Below are 19,849 nucleotides of genomic sequence, written 5' to 3'. Positions count from 1 at the left end.
CCATCCGCCTCCCTCTCCTCACCCCCATAGTTTTTTCTGATTTACTTATTTCGATCAGTATAATGTTATCAAGGTTCATCCATGTTGTTGTAAATGATCCGATGTCATCATTTCTATGGCTGAGTAGTATTCCATAGTATATATGTACCAAAGCTTTTTAATCCACTCGTCCTCTGAAGGACACTTGGGCTTTTTCCAGATCTTCGCTATTGTGAACAATGCTGCCATAAACATGGGGGTGCATTTCTTCTTTTCCAACAGTGCTATGGTGTTCTTGGGGTATATTCCTAACACTGGTATAGCTGGATCAAAAGGCAGTTCGATTTTTAATTTTTTGAGAAACCTCCATACTGTTTTCCACAGTGACTGAGCCAGTCTGCATTCCCACCAGCAGTGCAGGAGGGTTCCCTTTTCTCCACATCCTGGCCAGCACTTATTCTGTATTGTTTTGTTGATGAGCACCATTCTGACTGGTATGAGGTGATATCTCATTGTGGTTTTAATTTGCATTTCTCTAATGATTAGTGATGTTGAGCATTCTTTCATATGCCTATTGGCCATCTGTATGTCCTCTTTGGAGAAGTGTTTATTCATTTTTTTTGTCCATTTTTGGATTGGATTGTTTGTCTTCCTGGTATAAATTTTACAAGTTCTTTATAAATTTTGGTTATTAACCCCTTATCAGATGCATTGTCAAATATATTATCCCATTGTGTAGTTTGTCTTTTTATTCTGTTCTTATTGTCTTTAGCTGTGCAGAAGCTTTTTAGTTTGATATAGTCCCATTTGTTTATCCTGTCTTTTATTTCATTTACCTGTGGAGACAATTCGGCAAATATATTGCTGCGAGAAATGTCAGAGAGCTTACTGCCTATGTTTTCTTCTAAGATGCTTCTGGTTTCACGGCTTACATTTAAATCTTTTATCCATTTTGAGTTGATTTTTATGAATGGTGCAAGTTGGTGGTCTAGTGTCATTTTTTTGCAGGTAGCTGTCCAATTTTTCCAACACCATTTGTTGAAGAGCCTGTCTTTACCCCAATGTATGCTCTTACTTCCTTTGTCAACTATCAGTTTTCCATAAAGGTGTGCATTTATTTCTGGGTTCTCAGTTCTTTTCCATTGATCTATATGCCTGTTCTTATGCCAGTACCAGGCTGTTTTGAGTACAATGGCCATATAGTATAACTTGATATCTGAAAGTGTGATACCTCCCACTTTATTCTTCCTTTTCAGGCTTGCTGAGGCTATTTGTGTTCTCTTTTGGTTCCATATAAATTTTTGGAATATGTGTTCTATATCTTTGAAGTAAGTCATTGGTATTTTAATCGGTATTGCATTGAATTTATAAATTGCTTTGGGTAATATAGACATTTTACTGATGTTTATTCTTCCTAACTATGAGCACGGTATATGCTTCCACTTGTTTGTATCTTCCCTGATTTCTTTTTATCAATGTTTTATAATTTTCTGAGTACAAGTCTTTAATCTCCCTGGTTACATTTATTCCTAGGTACATTATTTTTTTGGTTGCAATGGTAAAGGGGATTGATTCCTTAATTTCTCTTTCTGACAGTTTATTGTTAGTGTATAAAAATGCCTCTGATTTCTGAGTATTAATTTTATATCCTGCCACCTTGCTGAATTCATTTATCAGGTCTAGTAGTTTTTTGACTGTGACTTTAGGGTTTTCTATATACAATATCATATCATCTGCAAATAATGATAGTTTTACTTCTTTTTGAATTTGGATGCCTTTCATTTTTTTTTCTTGTCTAATTGCTGTGGCTAGGACTTCCAGAACTATGTTGAATAAGAGTGGTGAAAGGGGGCACCCCTGCCTTGTTTCTGATTTTTTTAATAAAAAATTTTTATTTTAATGGGGTGACATCAATAAATCAGGGTACATATATTCAAAGAAAACATGTCCAGGTTATCATGTCATTCAATTCTGTTGCATACGCATCACCCAAAGTCAGATTGTCCTCCATCACCTTCTATCTGGTTTCCTTTGTGCCCCTCCCCCACCCCTTCCCCTTTCCCTCCTTCCCTCCCCCTGCCCCCTGTAACCACCACACTCTTGTCCATGTCTCTTAGTCTCCTTTTTATGTCCCACCAATGTATGGAACCCTGCAGTTCTTATTTTTTTCTGATTTACTTATTTCACTCCGTATAATGTTATCTAGATCCCACCATTTTGTTGTAAGTGATCCGATGTCATCATTTCTTATGGCTGAATAGTATACCATGGTGTATATGTGCCACATCTTCTTAAAAACAGTGGTTAGATGCCACGAAGTAGGTGGCAATGCCTTAACTATATGCGTGTTGTTAGGCCCGAGAACCTCTTCCATCCTTGTCAAGGGGAGTGCTAACCTTCTCTCCTTTCATACAACACTTGTTCCTGATCTTAAGGGGATTGATTTTAATTTTTGCCCATTGAGTATGATGTTGGCTGTGGGTTAGTCATAGATGGCCTTTATCATGTTAACGTATGTTTTCTGTATTCCCACTTTGCTGAGTGTTTTGATCATGAATGGGTGCTGACTTTTATCAAATGCTTTTTCTGCATCTATTGAAATTATCATGTGGTTTTTCTCCTTTTTGTTTATGTGATGAATCACATTGATTGATTTGCAAATATTGTACCAGCCTTGCCTCCCAAGAATAAATCCCACTTGATCCTGGTGTATGATTTTTTTCATATATTGCTGGATCCGGTTTGCTAATATTTTGTTGAGGATTTTAGCATCTACATTCATCAGGGATATTGGCCTATAATTTTCTTTCTTTGTGTTGTCTTTGCCTGGTTTTGGAATCAGAATTATGCTTGCCTCGTAAAAGGAGCTTGGGAGTCTTCCTTCCTCTTGAATTTTTTGAAATGGCTTGAGAAGGATAGGAGTTAGTTGTTCTTTGAATATTTGGTAGAATTCACTTGTGAAGCCATCAGGCCCAGGACTTTTCTTTTTTGGGAGGTTTTTGATAACTGTTTCAATCTCATTTGTTGTAATTGGTCTGTTTAGGTTTTCTGATTCTTCCAGATTGATTTTTGAAAGATTATATGTTTCAAGGAATTTGTCCATTTCATCTAGGTTGTCTAGTTTTTTGGTGTACAGTTCTTCATAGTATTTTCTTAGTATATTTTGTATTTCTGTTGTGTCAGTTGTTATTTCTCCACTCTCGTTTCTAATTTTATTTATTTGAGTCCTCTCTCTTTTTTTCTTGGTGAGTCTGGTTAAAGGTTCATCGATATTGTTTACCTTTTCCAAGAACCAGCTCCTGGTTTCATTGATCCTCTGTATTGTTTCTTTAGCCTCTATGTCATTTATTTCTGCTCTGATCTTTATTATTTCCTTCCTTCTACGAGCTCTGGGCTTTACTTGCTGTTTTTTTTTCTAGTTCTTTTAGATGTAGGGTCAAGTTGTTTATTTGAGCTTTTCTAGCTTCTTGAGGTATGCCTGTAATGCTATGAACTTCCCTCTCAAGACTCCTTTTGCTGTGTCCCATAAATTTTGAGTTGATGTATGCTCATTATCATTCGTTTCTAGGAATTTTAAAATTTCTTCTTTGATCTCATTGTTTACCCATTCGTTATTTAATAATGTGCTATTTAGTTTCGAAGTGTTTGAGTATTTTTCAGTTTTTCTGTTGTGGTTGTTTTCTTTTTTTTTTAATTTTTAATTTATTTATTTATTCATTTTAGAGAGGAGAGGGAGAGAAAGAGAGAGAGAGAGGAGAGACAGAGAGAGAGAAGGGGGGAGGAGCTGGAAGCATCAACTCCCATATGTGCCTTGACGGGAAAGCCCAGGGTTTTGAACCGGCAACCTCAGCATTTCCAGGTCGACGCTTTATCCACTGCGCCACCACAGGTCAGGCGTGGTTGATTTCTAGTTTACTGCGGGGCACTGTTTAGCGCCAAGCGGAGGTAGGCTAAAAGGTGCCAGTACTCGGAGGAGGAGCCGAGCCAGGCGTCTCCTGAGCTCTGCCACCGCCCCAGGAGTTGACTGGAGCAAGGAGACCCGTACAGGGGAGTATGCCAGCGGCTGCCGGGACGCGGTGACAGGCACGCAGGCACCGTGCAGTCCCTGCGAGGCCAATGCCGCCTGTTCGTGGTGCTGTGAGGAGTAGAGTTTCCCAGTCACCACACATCACCTTCCTCTCGCCTAGATGCTGCCGGACTGTTTGCCCTACGTGCGGCTTCAGGACCCCGGAGGAATGCAAGGCCTGCCTCTGCCTTGCCCCGCCCGCATCATGCGAGGGGCCCTGGAGGAGGAGAGGGTGAGTGACCTGCTTGTGGAGATCGCATTCAGACCGTCTCTCTGAGACTTCGCCTCCACCTGCTGCCATGTGCCGCCTCCTCGGATACCCAGTCTGTCGCCAAATTTTCCAGCTGCCAGCTTGGCTCTGAGTCGCGTTTCTGAGTGGAGTGTCCCAGGGATGGAGAACCCAGGCTAGCTGCAGCATATCTTCTCTCTGGATCCGCGGAGGTGAGAGCCCGCGCCTTCCCTGCTCCCGTTCCCCCTGGTCCTTCGTACTGTTCTGGAGGGGGCTGATCTGTTTGACCCCGCGGCCCAGCCTGGAGGGCCCAGTGGTAAGGAAGGCGGGGTGGGGCGGGGTGTCAGCAGTTTGTTTTCAAGAGGTGGAGGGGAGAGAAGAGAATGGAGAGCTTAATCTGGAGCAGGGGTCCCCAAACTACAGCCTGGCCCGCGGGCCAAATGCGGCCCCCTGAGGCCATTTATCCGGCCCCCGCCGCACTTCTGGAAGGGCATCTCTTTCAATGGTGGTCAGTGAGAGGAGCATAGTTCCCATTGAAATATTGGTCAGTTTTTTTATTTAAATTTACTTGTTCTTCATTTTAAATATTGTATTTGTTCCCATTTTGTTTTTTTACTTTAAAATAAGATATGTGCAGTGTGCATAGGAATTTGTTCATAGTTTTTTTTGTTGTTTTTTTTAAGGCACAGGGTCCGCCTGGGGAAGGGACCCAGACTGTGGGGCTGGATGCAGGTGTTTCATCCAGATCAGGGATGAGGGGGAAGGAAATAGGAGAGGGAAGAGGAGAGGCGACCCCCTCTCTCCTCAGAGTTCTTACAGGAAAAAAAGGGGCCAAGAGAATTTTTCCACTTGGGAGGAGGTAGGGGTGCAGGAGGAGCCCGAGGAGACAGGTTTTGGCGGGGAGAGGTGGCCGGTAAAAGAACAGAGGAGCTCCGGAGTGAACAGGAGAGCTGAGAAATGCGGGGAGCGAGCTCTGAAGTGAAGGGCGGGGGGCACCTGTCACCAGCTTTATCGGGGGGGGGGGGGGGTCAGCTTGCGAGGGGGCTGCGGAGTGTGTGGGGGCAGCTGCAAAGAGAAGAAACATCTAGAGCGGAGACAGATTTGGATCGGGAAATACGGGGAATCGGAACAAGAAAGAAGGGGGTTCGAAGGAGGAAACAAAGTCCCGAGAAGAGAAAAATGAGGAGCTTCCAAAGAGACGCCGGAGTCCCGGCCGCTGGGTCCCGGATCCCGGGGCTCGGGCCTGGCTTCGGAGGAGACGTGGTGCCCGGGGCGCCGGCCGGGCCGGGTTGGGGTCGGCCCCCTCCTGGTACACGGAGGCCTTGGGCAGGTCCAGGCAGACGGTGCAGCACAGCACCGCGTAGAGTCGCTCCTCCAGCTTCCCGCTGCCGCCTCCGCCACCGCCACCACCTCCATCGGCCTCCTCTGGGCCGGACGTCGCTGCGGGCCGGCCCAGCGGGTGGTGCGCTCCCGCGGCTGGAGGTTAGGGGGGCCGCGCGCTGCTGCCGCCCTCGCGCCGCCGCCGAGACCCCCGCAGCCCCGCTCCCTGCGCCGCCGCTTCAGTGGGTCCGGCCTGCGCGTCGCCAGCAGCCGCCGTGGCCCCATAGTTTTTTTTATAGTCCGGCCCTCCAACGGTCTGAGGGACAGTGAACTGGCCCCCTGTGTAAAAAGTTTGGGTACCCCTGATCTGGAGGTTTGGAGACCGCTTGCGGGGACTGAGACGTTGACTCCCCTCTAACTGGGAGTAGTAATTTTTCTTCATTTTTGAAAGAATACTTTCCCTAGAATCGGAGCCCTAACTCAGAGGCATAGGGAACATAACTGGCGCCCCGGGCGGGACACTTGATTGGCTCCCCCCACCCCTTCTACTATGCGTTTCTTTTTTGTCTTGGAGACCATTTGGGCCTCTCTGCGAGTGAAGCCCGGGGCGTGATAGACCCCGTTGCCCCCCCCTACACTACTGCCCTAACTGCCCTTCCTCAACTCTATCCAGCAAAGAGCTAAGGGCGGAGGGAGGCAGCCCTTCCTGAGACAGTTTATCTTGGGGCAGATTTCTTTAAGAGAAGAAGAGACCTGGAAATGCTGAGGTTGCCGATTCAAAACCCTGGGCTTGCCTGGTCAAGGCACATATGGGAGTTGATGCTTCCTGCTCCTCCCCCCTCCTTTCTCTCTGTCTCTCTCTCTCCCTCTCTCTCTCCTCTCTACAAATGAACAAAGTAAAGTTAAAAAAAAAAGATTTTATTTAAAAAAAAAAAAGAAGAAGAAGAGCCAACAGGTTGCTAGGCCCGGTGGCGCACACAAGTCGGCGGAGAGGGCAGCCCTGGCCAGGGTTTCCCCTGTCTGCATTGGCACCATGCGCGGGCTATGCGAGGCGAGGGGAGGGGAGGAGGGGTTATAGCTCCGCCTGACTCTTCTGCTCCGCTGCTGTTGCTGCTGCTCCTGGCACAGCTGGCAGGCCGGGCAGTGGCCTCCTCCAAGGCCCCGGGATGCCAGGAGATCATCGTACCAATGTGCCGGGGCAAAGGCTACAACCTGACGCACATGCCCAACCAGTTAGTTCCACCACAACACGCAGGACGAGGCGGGCCTGGAGTTGCACCATTCTGGCCGCTGGTGAAGATCCACTGCTCTCCGGACCTGCTCTTGTTCCTGTGCTCCATGTACCCGCCCATCTGCTTACCTGACTATCATAAGCCTCTGCCGCCCTGCCGCTCTGTGCACGCGCCAAGGCCGGCTGCTCTCCACTCTTGCTGCAGTACAACCTAGCCTGGCCGGAGCTCATGAAATGCAACCGCCTCCCGGTGCTGGGGACACCGAGGTCCTCTGCATGGATTACAACTGCAGCAAGACCACCACAGTGCCCCCTAGACTCTTCCAGGTCAGGCCCGCCAGGGGCGCCGTCCAGGGGAGGCGCAGGCGCCCCTGGGGCGCCAACGATGTGCAAGTGCTGCGAGCCATTGGTGCCCATCCTGAAGTAGCTGCACCGCTCTACAACAAGGTACAGAGGGGCCAGGTACCCAACTGCGCGGTGCCCTGCTACCAGCCCTCCTTCAGCCTGGATGAGCACACGTTTGCCACCTTATGGTCGGCCTGTGTTCAGTGCCATGCTTTATCTCCACTTCCACCACCGTGGCCACCTTGAAAAATATGTGGAATGCTTCCATTACTCTGAGTGCCCATCATCTTTCTGTCAGCTTGCTACTTGTGCATCTTTGGGCTTCCTGGTAGGTTTGGGTGTGAGCACAGCAGCCACATTCACTATGAGAGGAAGGGCCCTGCGCTGCAGACTGTTGTCTTCCTGCTCATGTACTTCGCCTACTTGGGCATAGCCAGTTCCATCTGGTGGGTCATCCTGTCGCTTACCTGGTTTTTGCATGAAGTGGGGCAATGAGGCCATCGTAGGCTATACACAATACTCCCATCTGGCTCATCCCCAGCGTCAAGTAGCACTGAGCTCCATGGATGAAGATCCAGTGGCTGGCATATGCTATGTGGGCAACCAGAACCTGAACTCACTGCCTGGCTTGATGCTGGGCCCTCTGGTGCTCTACCTGCTCATGGGCACGCTTTTCCTCCTGGCAGGTTTCGTGTTGCTTTTTTGCATCTGTAGAATAATCAAGCAGGGTGCCACGAAGACGGACAAGCTGGAGAAGCTCATGATCCAAATTGGCATCTTCGTGTTGCTCTACACAGTGCCAGCCAGCATTGTTATGGCCTGCTACCTGAGCAGCACTATTGTGAGAGCTGGGAGGCTGTACTCACCTGCGTGTGCCCAGGCCAAGACTCCAGCCAGCCACGCACCAAGCTGGAGTACTGGGAGCTCATGCTCAAGTACTTCATGTGCCTCCTAGTGGGTATCATGTCTGGCATCTGGATTTGGTCCAGCAAGACTGTGGAGTTGTGGCAGCGATTCACCAGCTGCTATTGCTGTCGCTGGCAACAGAGCCACAAGAACAGTGGCAGCATGGCCACTTGGGACTATGTCAAGGCAAGCGCAGGACTCACAGACAGGACTGAACCACCAGGCCACGGCAGCTGCCTGCCGCAAGTAGGTGTCCCTGTCGCGCATGTGTACCTAGCCACAGCCCTGAGTGAGGGAAGGGGGTTGTTTTGTTAGGTAGCTTTGCAATGTTACTTCTGTTTACATTTTTTTTTTTTTTCATTTTTCTGAAGCTGGAAACAGGGAGAGACAGTCAGACAGACTCCCGCATGCGCCCGACCGGGATCCACCCGGCACGCCCACCAGGGGCGACGCTCTGCCCACCAGGGGGCGATGCTCTGCCCATCCTGGGCGTCGCCATGTTGCGACCAGAGCCACTCTAGCGCCTGGGGCAGAGGCCACAGAGCCATCCCCAGCACCCGGGCCATCTTTGCTCCAATGGAGCCTTGGCTGCGGGAGGGGAAGAGAGAGACAGAGAGGAAAGCGCGGCGGAGGGGTGGAGAAGCAAATGGGTGCTTCTCCTGTGTGCCCTGGCCGGGAATCGAACCCGGGTCCTCCGCACGCTAGGCCGACGCTCTACCGCTGAGCCAACTGGCCAGGGCTTGTTTACATTTTTGATGCTGATGACCTCTCCTGGGGCAAATTGGAGAGAGGGGGAAAGGGCTCTTTCAAGGGAATAGCTGTCCCAAAAGTTCTCACAGGGGCTCATCTCATGTGCATTTTATTTTGTGTTTCTTATTGCCTTCTTTAAGGGAAGCTTTTTAATTTAAATATACTTTCTTAATTTTTAACTTGGTTGCATCTATGAGAGTATCGGAGGAGATACTAGTTCTCACTTAATTATCAGATTTCTCAGATGTACTTGAAACACAAAGGGTAATGTTTTATTAATAAGAAAAGCAAATTTCAATTACTGGAAACGGAACTAATGAAAAGTTTCTTTACTTGATATACTTCATAGGTTTCTCCTACTGATTTTGTTATTGTTTCATAATTCATGTGATGAAATGAAGGGAAATACACATAAGAACAGAGGCATTGTGCCTGGCTAGGCATTGGTACAGTGGATAGAGCATTGGATTGGGATGCAGAGGACCCAGGTTCAAAACCCCAAGGTTGCCAGCTTGAGCGTGCACTCTCATCTGGTTTGAGCAAGGGGTCACTTGGTCTGCTGTAGCCCACCCCCCTGTCAAGGCACATATGAGAAAGCAATCAACGAACAGCTATGGTGCTGCAATGAAGAATTGATGCTTCTCATCTCTCTCCCTTCCTGTCTGTCCCTCTCTCTCTCTCTCTGTCTCTATCACCAAAAGAACAGAGGCATTGCCTAAGACTGTGTTGTGTTTTATCAGTTCTGTCTATACCAGCAGTTTTCAATCTTATTCTTCTTATGGTGCACATAAACTAATTACAAAGATTCTGCGACACACAGAATATATTTTTTGCTGATTTGACCAAAAAAAAAAAAAAAAGTATAATTTTGATTGAGTTACCCAGAAAAATGCCAATAGTAATTACTTTTTTGCTCCTATGTGACTTTTTTTTTTTTTTTTTGTATTTTTCTGAAGCTGGAAACGGAGAGACAGTCAGACAGACTCCCACATGCGCCCGACCGGGATCTACCCGGCACGCCCACCAGAGGTGACGCTCTGCCCACCAGGGGGCGATGCTCTGCCCCTCCTGGGCATCACTCTGCTGTGACCAGAGCCACTCTAGCGCCTGGGGCAGAGGCCAAGGAGCCATCCTTAGCACCGGGGCCATCTTTGCTCCAATGGAGCCTTGGCTGCGGGAGGGGAAGAGAGAGACAGAGAGGAAGGAGGGGTTGGGGGTGGAGAAGCAAATGGGCGCTTCTCTTATGTGCCCTGGCCGGGAATCGAACCCCGGTCCCCCACATGCCAGGCCGACGCTCTGCCGCTGATCCAACCGGCCAGGGCCCCTACATGACTTTTTAAAAAACCAAGTGCATGTACCTGTATATAAGGGTTTCTAGTAACAAGAATTAACCAATTAAACACAACCTTAGTATGCCACATGACCAATAAGATGCAACTCTGTTATATGACTTATAACATTTATGGTTCAAGACAGGGCATTCACACCGGATGGCTATTGTGTTGTCTGTTGTCATTATTTGACAGTCTAAGGAAAAAGGTCAGTGCCCCTGACTAAACAGTCAGGTACTGTATGTTTTCAACATTCTTGGGGCACATCAGTTGAAAATCACTGCTCTCTGTCAAACCTGTTGGTGTAGATGGTGGTGGCGTTGTGTGTGTCTAGTTGGGGAGCAAGAATCCCCCCCAAATCACTTATTCACCAGCTAGGCTGTAAATACAAGTCAGGGAAACCTGATGATATATATACATTGATTTAGAGGTGGCACCTCCCTTATCTGTCTGGACAGATGCTTAGTAAACATGAGAGTACTTTCTTACTGGCTGCTGCTTGGGTGAGATGCAGGCTAGCTACCAATCCACGACCACCATCTCATATGAATGCCTGGTGTATCTGTTTTCCAGCAATGGGCTGAGGCCTAGGTATGGGAAAAGATGGGTAATTAGGAGCTTACGATGTTGTTTGAGGGAGATAAGACAAATCCAGTATGAGAGTATACAATTCAATGGCAAAGTAAGTGCTGGGAACCTGAGATTGGTTTACAGGTCAGGACAATTGGGAGGAGAGGAGAGTATGCAGCAGTTGAGCTGGATCCTGGCAGAGCCTCTGTACCTCACCTGTACAGGATCTATTGGCACATATTCCCAGTGCTTTCTCATTGCTCATTCCCCCCCAAGGGTAAAGAGAAGAAAGGGCAAAGTCACAAGCTGGAAAAAAGGTACTGTTGGGACTTAGAGTGTTGGAGAAATAGGTGGGCCTGGAGTATTACTGGTAATAATGCTGTAGTGATTTACAGAGCTCTTGAGCGTGTCATGGAAGGAAACATGATTGAGAGGCAGTAGAATAGTTATGTGCATAGACTTGGAAGCCGGACTGACCGAAGTCTAATTCCTGTTCCAGCATTTAAGGGCCGTGTGATCCTGGACATAGTAACCTGTTAATACTTCAGTTTTCTCATCTGTGAAAGGGCAGTAATAGTCGTGCCCATATCTTAGGGTTCAGAGATCTAAAGGGTTAAATCAGGCTAAGGCAAAGTGGAGGTAAAGCAAAGAGGAGGGGTGTTTGGGCATGGAAGGGAAAGGGGATGGAAACACTAGGTTTTCACATTTGAGTCTGCAGGAGAATCATTTGGGGCTACTAGAAATGTAGATTGCAAAAGAAAAAGGAAATAAATAAATAAATAAATAAATAAAGGGAGGGAGGGAGGGAGGAAGGAAGCAAATGAAATGTAGATGTAGACGTAGATTCAGCTCCAGGAATTGAGATTTAGTAGGTCTGGAGCCCAAGAAACTGCTGCTTGCTATTTTTTGTTTTTCTGGGCTTACAAAAAAGTTGCAAAGATAGATCAGAGTTCCTGTATAACCCTTTCTTAACCATTTCCCCCCAATGTTAACATATTATAGTACATTTTTCAAAACTAAAAAGTCAACATTGGTTCATTACTGTTAACTCTAGACTTCATTTGGATTTCACCAGACTTTCCACTACTGTTGTTTATCTGTTCCAGGATCCACTCTAGGATTCCACATTACATTTAGAGCAGCTTTGTTTTTCAGAGGCACTTTCAGCTGACAGATGTGGCCTGGGGATAGCTTGAGAAATACTAGATGTGAGGGACTGAGCAAAGTCAAGTTACCCATCCCAACATTGAGAAGATGAGTGCATCTTTGAAGGAGAAAGGGGATAAGTTGATGGATGAGTGGATATAGGTGGTTGATTTTAAAATTAGGATGGAATCCCCTTGGTTAGGTGAGAGGGGTTACCTTGAGAAGCAAGACATCGATTCCTCATGCCAGATGAAATGAGTTTTGGAGTTTGGAATGTGGGAATGCTGCTTAGACTGAGGAGATTACATCTAGGGTTGTAGGCAGGCCGGGGAGTCAGCAAGTGCAGTAAGTGAGGAACAGCTGCTTTGGGGAACACAGGAGGGCTCAAATAGGGGACTAAAGGGGATTGCAAAGGGCAGTTAACCTGTGAGCCAAGTTATACAACTTGTATTTCCTGGAGCCTGGTGATAATGTTTTGGAAATGGGTCATTGTAGGAACAACATTAAGCATTGCCCAGTGGGCATTAGCAGAAGTCAAAGGGTGAAATCTGAGATGATCTTGTCGAGAGCTAGCCCTAAATGTCAGTGGCAGGGGACAGAACACTGAAGCTTTGGAAGAGTCACTTTCAGTGAGGAGGTGAAGGGGCCACTGTTGGAGGGCTGAAAGTCAAGGTTAGTAGACTTGAGAAGAATAAAATGAAGTAATAATTGTTTCAAGAAAGTGCTAGCAGAATCATTAGAGGTCTTGAATACTGTTGATAGCTTCTGATGCTATCACTGAATTTCTCAGCCATTCAAATTACTTCGCTCCCTTCACCGCAGTTAATAGTCACATAACTTGTCCCTTTTAAAAAGACTGTTAATCTTTTTTGTACTCTGGATTCCTCTTCATTTCTAAACAATTTCACGTTCTTAGTTCTTTCTGCACCCTCGAGATTCTAAGCCACAAACTGGTATTCTTAGAATTTATTTTACATTCCATGGTCTCTCATCTGGCAAACCCATTTAAAGTAGTTGAGTGGAAATTGCCTCGGAATTAAAACCGATCGCACCTGTGCTCAGGGGAATAGGCTTTGCTAAAGGGCTCCAAAATGTTTTGTATTGCTTGCTAGCAGTATCAGGCTAACCAGGTCAGTAAGGGGCTAAATTAAGGCTTTAGGTAAACTAATCCTTATTTTGTTGATAGATGCTGAGTATAATCTGCAGATTCTGCATCGAAACTACCACTTACCTGGGATATTTCTCTGCCAGCTGTCAAGTGCTTTTCCAAGCAGCTTTGTACTCAAGAATGCAGCTTCTGGGCAAGGGAACCGTCTAGTCATTTTAGATGTGGTTAGGGATAAGGCTTGGGTAATGAAAGATTTAGCTAACCTACATGCCATAGCTAAACATTTCCAAAAACACTGCAGAACCTGAATACAGAGTGAATTCTTTTATGGTAAATACTGGTTTCAGCACTTTTTTTAAAAAAAAAAATAAAGGAATAGTATATTTATAGATACAGGAAAACTAAACCAAGAACTGAACCATCAAGAGCTGTTATAAAACCAGGATTCAGTGCTGCTGGATTTCAGTAAGTATGGGCATATGAGACATAACAGTGTGAAGGATAGAGCCATGCTGGACTCTGATACAGTGTGGAAGAACTTTCTCATTGTTTTAGAATGAACCATATAAAATTGCTGATAGACAACCATTTTTGACATACAAAACTGGCAATTTTATTTGGTTCAGACATTTCAGACACTTTGTCTTTTCCTTATAGTAAAGACTTAAAGGTTCGGGTCACAATATACCAGTGTTAAAATTTTATTGAGGCCAGTATTCCAATGAGGGGGAAGAACTAAATGAAAATGAATTGGAGTCAAGGTAATCAGGTATTCTTTTAGTCTTGTCACTGTAGGCACAAACACTTCCAAGTATAAACCCTGAGAAAACTGCCCGTTATCACTCTACTAGTAACTAGTTTCCATGTTCCATAACTTCGGTCAGAGAACCTACTGACTTCCAGTGATGTTTATATTCTTACCTAAGTTGACTAAATTTCTTATTTCTCAAAATGGCCATATCACCTTCTAAGAATTAAGGCCAAAGGGGAAAGAGCAATTTTTAATGATTCTAGTTATTCAACCAGTTTGTTCTTGAAACCAGAATCATATCCAACATCCCTTCTCCAAACTCTTTCAGCCTTCTGACCACTCATAAATCTCAGCATTTCTGCTTAGTAGCTGGCATATTACTATGGGGTGCAAACTATCTTGCAGACAGTGATATGTGGTATTTTTTTGTCCTTCTGAACTAAATCAGATCATTTTTCCTAATCAGAAATTTATCAAGAACAAGTGCTAAGGTTTGAACCTTATATTATGAAATAAGGTACACTGTACATGAAAATATAGTAAAACTATCAGGATTTACTGAATATTACTCAAGATGAGTGGCTCAGGTCTTAGTTATAAGGAAATCTTAGAGATTTTGGTATATTTAAAATTAACTTTTAAAAATCTGACTTTTAACTTAAATATTATTAAATATTACATTTTAAAAATTAAAATAATGAAATATAAGTAATAATAAATCTAATTAGATCATTTTTTGACTCTAACACCAAAAGCCAAAGCAAGTAAAGCTAAAATAAACAAGTGGGACTACATCAAACTGAATAACCTATACAGGAAAGAAAACCATCAACAGAATGTAAAGGTAACTTACTGAATTGGAAAAAATATTTGCAAATCACATATCCAATAAGGGGCTAATACCCAAAATACATAAAGTGCTCATACAACTCAATAGGAAAAAAAAAACACACCAAATAATTTAATTTTAAAAAGGACAGAAGATCTGAGTTTTTCCACGGAATTCATACAGGTGACCAACAGGGACATGAAAAGATGCTCAAGGTCACTAATCATCAGGGAAATACAAATCAAATACAATGAGGTATCACCTCACCTCTGTTACAGTGACTATTATAAAAAGGCAAGAAGTATCAAATGTTGGCGAGGATGTGGAAGAAAGGAAACCTTGTGCACTGTTGGTAGGAGTGCAGATCAGTGCAGCCACTGTGAAAAACAGTACAGAGTTACTTCAAAAAATGTAAAATAGAACTACCATATGATCCAGTAATTCCACTTCTGGGTATTTATCCAAAGAAAATGAGGATGCTGACTTGAAAAGCTATCTGCACCCCCATGTTTACTGCAGCATTAAAAAAAAATTTGTTTTTAAAAATTTAAATTTATTGTGTTAATATGGATTCAAGTGTCCCAGTCAATGTAACACCCTCACCCCCAGTGTACCCCCATTACATCCCCTTTGCCCCCCTCCCCCTGACTCCCGCCCCTCCTTCCCTCTGGGATTTGTTGACTTGTTATATGTATCTGTGTGTTATGTATATATAACTTCACTAATCCCTTCACTTTCTCTGATCCTATTCCCTTATTCCCCCTTCCTTCTGACAGCTGTCCCTCTGCTCCCTGTGATCCTGCCTCTGCCTCTGTTCCATTCCTCAGGTCACCATGTTCATTAGGTTCCACATATAAGTGAGATCATATGATATTTGTCTTTCTCTGCCTGGCTTTTTTCACTTAGCATAATCTCCAGGTTTACTCATGCCATTGCAAAAGGTAAGATTTCCTTCTTTTTCATGGCCGTGTAGTATTCTATTATGTACATATACCACTGCTTTTTTATCTACTTTTCCACTGACAGACACTTGGACTGTTTCCAGATCTTAGCTATTGTAAACAATATTGCAATAAACATGGGGATGCATATCGTCTTTGTTTTTTTGGGTTTTTTTAATCTTATTTTTATTAATTTTAATGCAGTGACATTGACAAATCAGGGTACATATGTTTCGAGAAAACATGTCCAGATTATTTTGACGTTTGATTATGCTGCATAACCCTCACTCAAAGTCAAATCGTCCTCCGTCACCTTCTATCTGGTTTTCTTTGTGCCCCTACCCTCTCCCCACTCCCTCCCTCTCATTCCTCTCCTCTTCCCCACCCCTCCACCCCACTCCGTGTTACCATCACATTCTTGTCCATGTCTCTGAGTCTCATTTTTATGTCCCATCTATGCATTAGAGAAATGCAAATTAAAACCACAATGAAATATCACCTCACACCGGTTTGAATGGCGCTCATCAACAAAACAACACAGAATAAGTGCTAGCGAGAATGTGGAGAAAAGGGAACCCTCCTGCATTGCTGGTGGGAATGTAGACTGGTGCAGCCTCTGTGGAAAACAGTATGGAGATTCCTCAAAAAATTGAAAATCGAACTGCCTTTTGACCCAGCCATCCCACTTTTAGGAATATACCCTAAGGACATCATAGAACGGTTCCATGAGGAGAAATGCACCCCCATGTTTATAGCAGCATTGTTCACAACAGTGAAGATCTGGAAACAGCCCAAGTGTCCGTCAGAGGACGAGTTGATTAAAAAGCTTTGGTACATATATACTATGGAATACTACTCAGCCATAAGAAATGATGACATCGGATTATTTACAATAATGTGGATGGACCTTGATAACATTATACGGAGTGAAATAAGTAAATCAGAAAAAAACTAAGAATGATATGAACCAGTACATATCGTCTTTGAATTAGTGTTTTGGGATTCTTAGGATATATTCTTAGAAGTAGGATAGCTGAGTCACAAGGCAGTTCCATTTTTAATTTTTTTTTTTTTGTATTTTTCTGAAGCTAGAAACGGGGAGAGACAGTCAGACAGACTCCCGCATGCGTCCAACCAGGATCCACCCGGCATGCCCACCAGGGGGCGACGCTCTGCCCACCAGGTGGCGATGCTCTGCCTCTCCAGGGCGTCACCCTGTTGCGACCAGAGCCACTCTAGCACCTGGGGCAGAGGCCAAGTAGCCATCCCCAGCGCCTGGGCCATCTTTCGCTCCAATGGAGCCTCGGCTGCGGGAGGGGAAGAGAGAGACAGAGAGGAAGGAGTGGGGGAGGGTGGGAGAAGCAGATGGGCGCTTCTCCTGTGTGCCCTGGCCGGAAATCGAACCCGGGACCTCTGCATGCCAGGCCGATGTTCTACCACTGAGCCAACTGGCCAGGGCCTCCATTTTTAAATTTTTGAGGAAACTCCATACTGATTTCCACAGTTGTGGGTGGAGCGCAGAGTGCATTCCTAGCAGCTGTGGCTGATGCAATGCTGTGAGAATACTCCAGCTCCCAGAAGCCTCCTGGGCATACCCAGGAAGGAAGCTCACCGGCTTTAAGGAAGGGACTTAGCGCTAACCACACTGCTCCCTGATCTTTTCAGCCATTGGCTTTGAGGAACACACTGTAACATCCTATTGGCTGAACCCATTTATATAAGCTAGTATACTTCCTGAATAAATTGGATCTGCGTCACTGAATCTGGTCCCCGGAGTCCGGTCTTTGCGTCCCTGTTGTCCTCACCCCCGGTAGGACTTGTCCACACACACTGGCTGCACCAGTCTGCATTCCTACCAGCAGTACAGGAGGGTTCCCTTTTCTGCACACCCTCACCAGCACTTGTATGTTGATTTGTTAATGAGAACCATTCTAACAGGTGTGAGGGGTGTTCTCATTGTGGATTTAGTTTGCACTTCTCTGATGATTAGTGATGTTGAACATCCTTTCATATACCTGTTGCCATCTGTATTTTTTCTTTGGGCAAGGTTCCTTTGTCCACTTTTATTATAAATTGGATTGTTTACCTTCCTGGTATTTTAGAAGTTCTTTATAAATATTGGTTGTTAACCTCTTATCAGACATATTGGCGAATATGTTCTCCCATTGTGTGGGTTGTCTTTTTATTTTGTTAATGGTATCTTTTGTTGTGCAAAAGCTTTTTAGTTTGATATAGTCCTATTTGTTTATTTTGTCTTTCATTTCACTTGCCTGTGGAGATATATCGGAAAAAATATTACTACAAGAGATAATGGAGAGTTTACTGTCTATGTTTTCTTCCAAGATTTTTATGATTTCACAACTTACATTTAAGTCTTTTATTCATTTTGAGTTTATTTTTGAGAATGGTGTAAGTTGGTGGTCTAGTTTCATTTTTTTGCATGTACCTGTCCAGTCTTCCCAACACCATTTATTAAAGAGATTGTCTTCGCTCCATTGTATACTCTTGCCTCTTTGTCAAATATCAAGTGACTATAAAGGCATGAGTTTATTTCAGGGTTCTCTGTTCTGTTCCATTGATCTATATGCCTGTTCTTATGCCAGTACCAAGCTGTTTTGGTTACACTGGCCTTGTAGTATAACTTGATATGAGGAAGTGTGATATCTCCAACTTTGTTCTTCATTTTCAAGATTGTTGAGGCTATTCGGGTTATTTTTTGGTTCTATATAAATTTTTGAAAAATTTGTGAAGTATGTTATTGGTATGTTAATAGGAATTGCATTGAATCTATAGTTTGCTTTGGGTAGACATTTTAGTGATGTTTATTCTTCCTATCCATGAACATGGTAAATACTTCCATTTGTTTATATCTTCCAATGTCTTATATTTTCCAAATACAAGTCTTTTACCTCCTTGGCTAAATTTACTCCTAGGTACTTTATTTATTGTTGTTGCTGCAATAGTGAAGGACATTATTTCCTTAATTTCTCTTTCTGACTGTTTATTGTTGATGTATAAAAATGTCACTGATCTTTGAATATTTTATATACTGCCACCTTGCCAAATTCATTCATCAGGTCTAGTAGGTTTGTCTGTGTGTGTGTGTGTGTGTGGTTTTAGTTGTGTGTGTGTGTGTGTGTGTGACAGAGACAGACTCAGAGAGGGGGAGAAATAGGGACAGACAGACAGGAAGGGAGAGAGATGAGAAGCATCAACTCTTTGTTGTGGCACCTTAGTTGTTCACTGATTGATTGCTCTCCCATATGTGCCGTGACCAAGGGGCTACAGCAGAGTGAGTGACCCCTTGCTCAAGCTAGTGACCTTGGACTTAAAGCCAGCGACCATGGGGTCACATCTATAATCCCATGCTCAAGCCAGTGAACCCATGCATAAAGTAGTGAGCCCTCATTCAAGTCGGCGACCTAAGAGTTTCAAACTTGGGTCCTCCACATTCCAGTCCAACACTCTATCCACTGCGCCTCTGCCTGGTCAGGCAGGTCTAGTAGTTTTTTGACTGAGATGTTAGGGTTTTCTATGTACAGTATCATGTCATCAACAAATAATGACAATTTATCTTCTTCCTTTCCAATTTGGATGCCTTTTATTGCTTCTTCTTGTCTATTGCTGTGGCTAGGACTTCCAGGACTATGTTGAATAAAAGTGGTGAAAGGAGGCACCCCTGCCTTGTTCCTGATCTTAAGGGGATTGCTTTTAATTTTGCTCATTGAGTATGATGTTGGCTGTGGTTTTGTCATAGATGGCCTTTATTATGTTGAGGTATGTTCCCTGTATTCCCACTTTTCTGAGAGGTTTGATTGTAAATGGGTGCTGGATTTTATCAAATGCTTTTTCTGCATCTATTGATATAATCATGTGATTTTTATCCTTCATTTTCTTTATGTGATGAATCACATTTACTGATTTGCAAATACTGTACCTTTGCAAAGCCTTGCCTCCCCAGATAAATCCTATTTGATCATGATGTCTGATCTTTTTAATGTATTGCTGAATCCAGTTTGCTAATATTTTGTGAAGAATTTTAGCATCTATGTTCATCAGGGATATTGGCCTATAGTTTTCTTTCTTTGTAGTGTCTTTACCTGGTTTTGGAATGAGAATAATGCTTGACTCATAAAATGAGCTTGAAAAAGTCTTCTCTCCTCTTGAATTTTTTGAAATAGTTTGAGGAGGATAGGTGTTAGTTCTTCTTTGAATGTTTGGTGAAATTCGCCTGTGAAGCCATCTGGTCTAGGATTTTGGTTTGCTGGGAGTTTCTTAATAACTGTTTCAATTTCATTTGTTTTAATTGATCTGTTTAGGTTTTATGATTCTTCCAGATTGAGTTTT

At 44.2% G+C, this 19,849-nt stretch overlaps 1 non-coding gene and 1 pseudogene across 1 annotated transcript; one reads left to right on the top strand and one right to left on the bottom strand.

The window, feature by feature from the left end:
• Positions 1–2,271: 2,271 nt before the first annotated feature.
• Positions 2,272–2,397, bottom strand: LOC136321329 (U6atac minor spliceosomal RNA). Its single transcript, XR_010728592.1, has one exon. It is a non-coding gene; the product is annotated as a U6atac minor spliceosomal RNA (small nuclear RNA).
• A 4,241-nt stretch (positions 2,398–6,638) lies between these two features.
• Positions 6,639–19,849, top strand: part of LOC136319375 (frizzled-5-like) — a 29,963-nt pseudogene continuing 16,752 nt past the window's right edge.

The sequence above is a fragment of the Saccopteryx bilineata genome, chromosome 1 (assembly GCF_036850765.1).
Source record: "Saccopteryx bilineata isolate mSacBil1 chromosome 1, mSacBil1_pri_phased_curated, whole genome shotgun sequence".
Taxonomy (NCBI): domain Eukaryota; kingdom Metazoa; phylum Chordata; class Mammalia; order Chiroptera; family Emballonuridae; genus Saccopteryx; species Saccopteryx bilineata.
The sequence above is the reverse complement of the archived record's forward strand: the minus strand, read 5'-3'. Positions and strand labels throughout refer to the sequence as shown.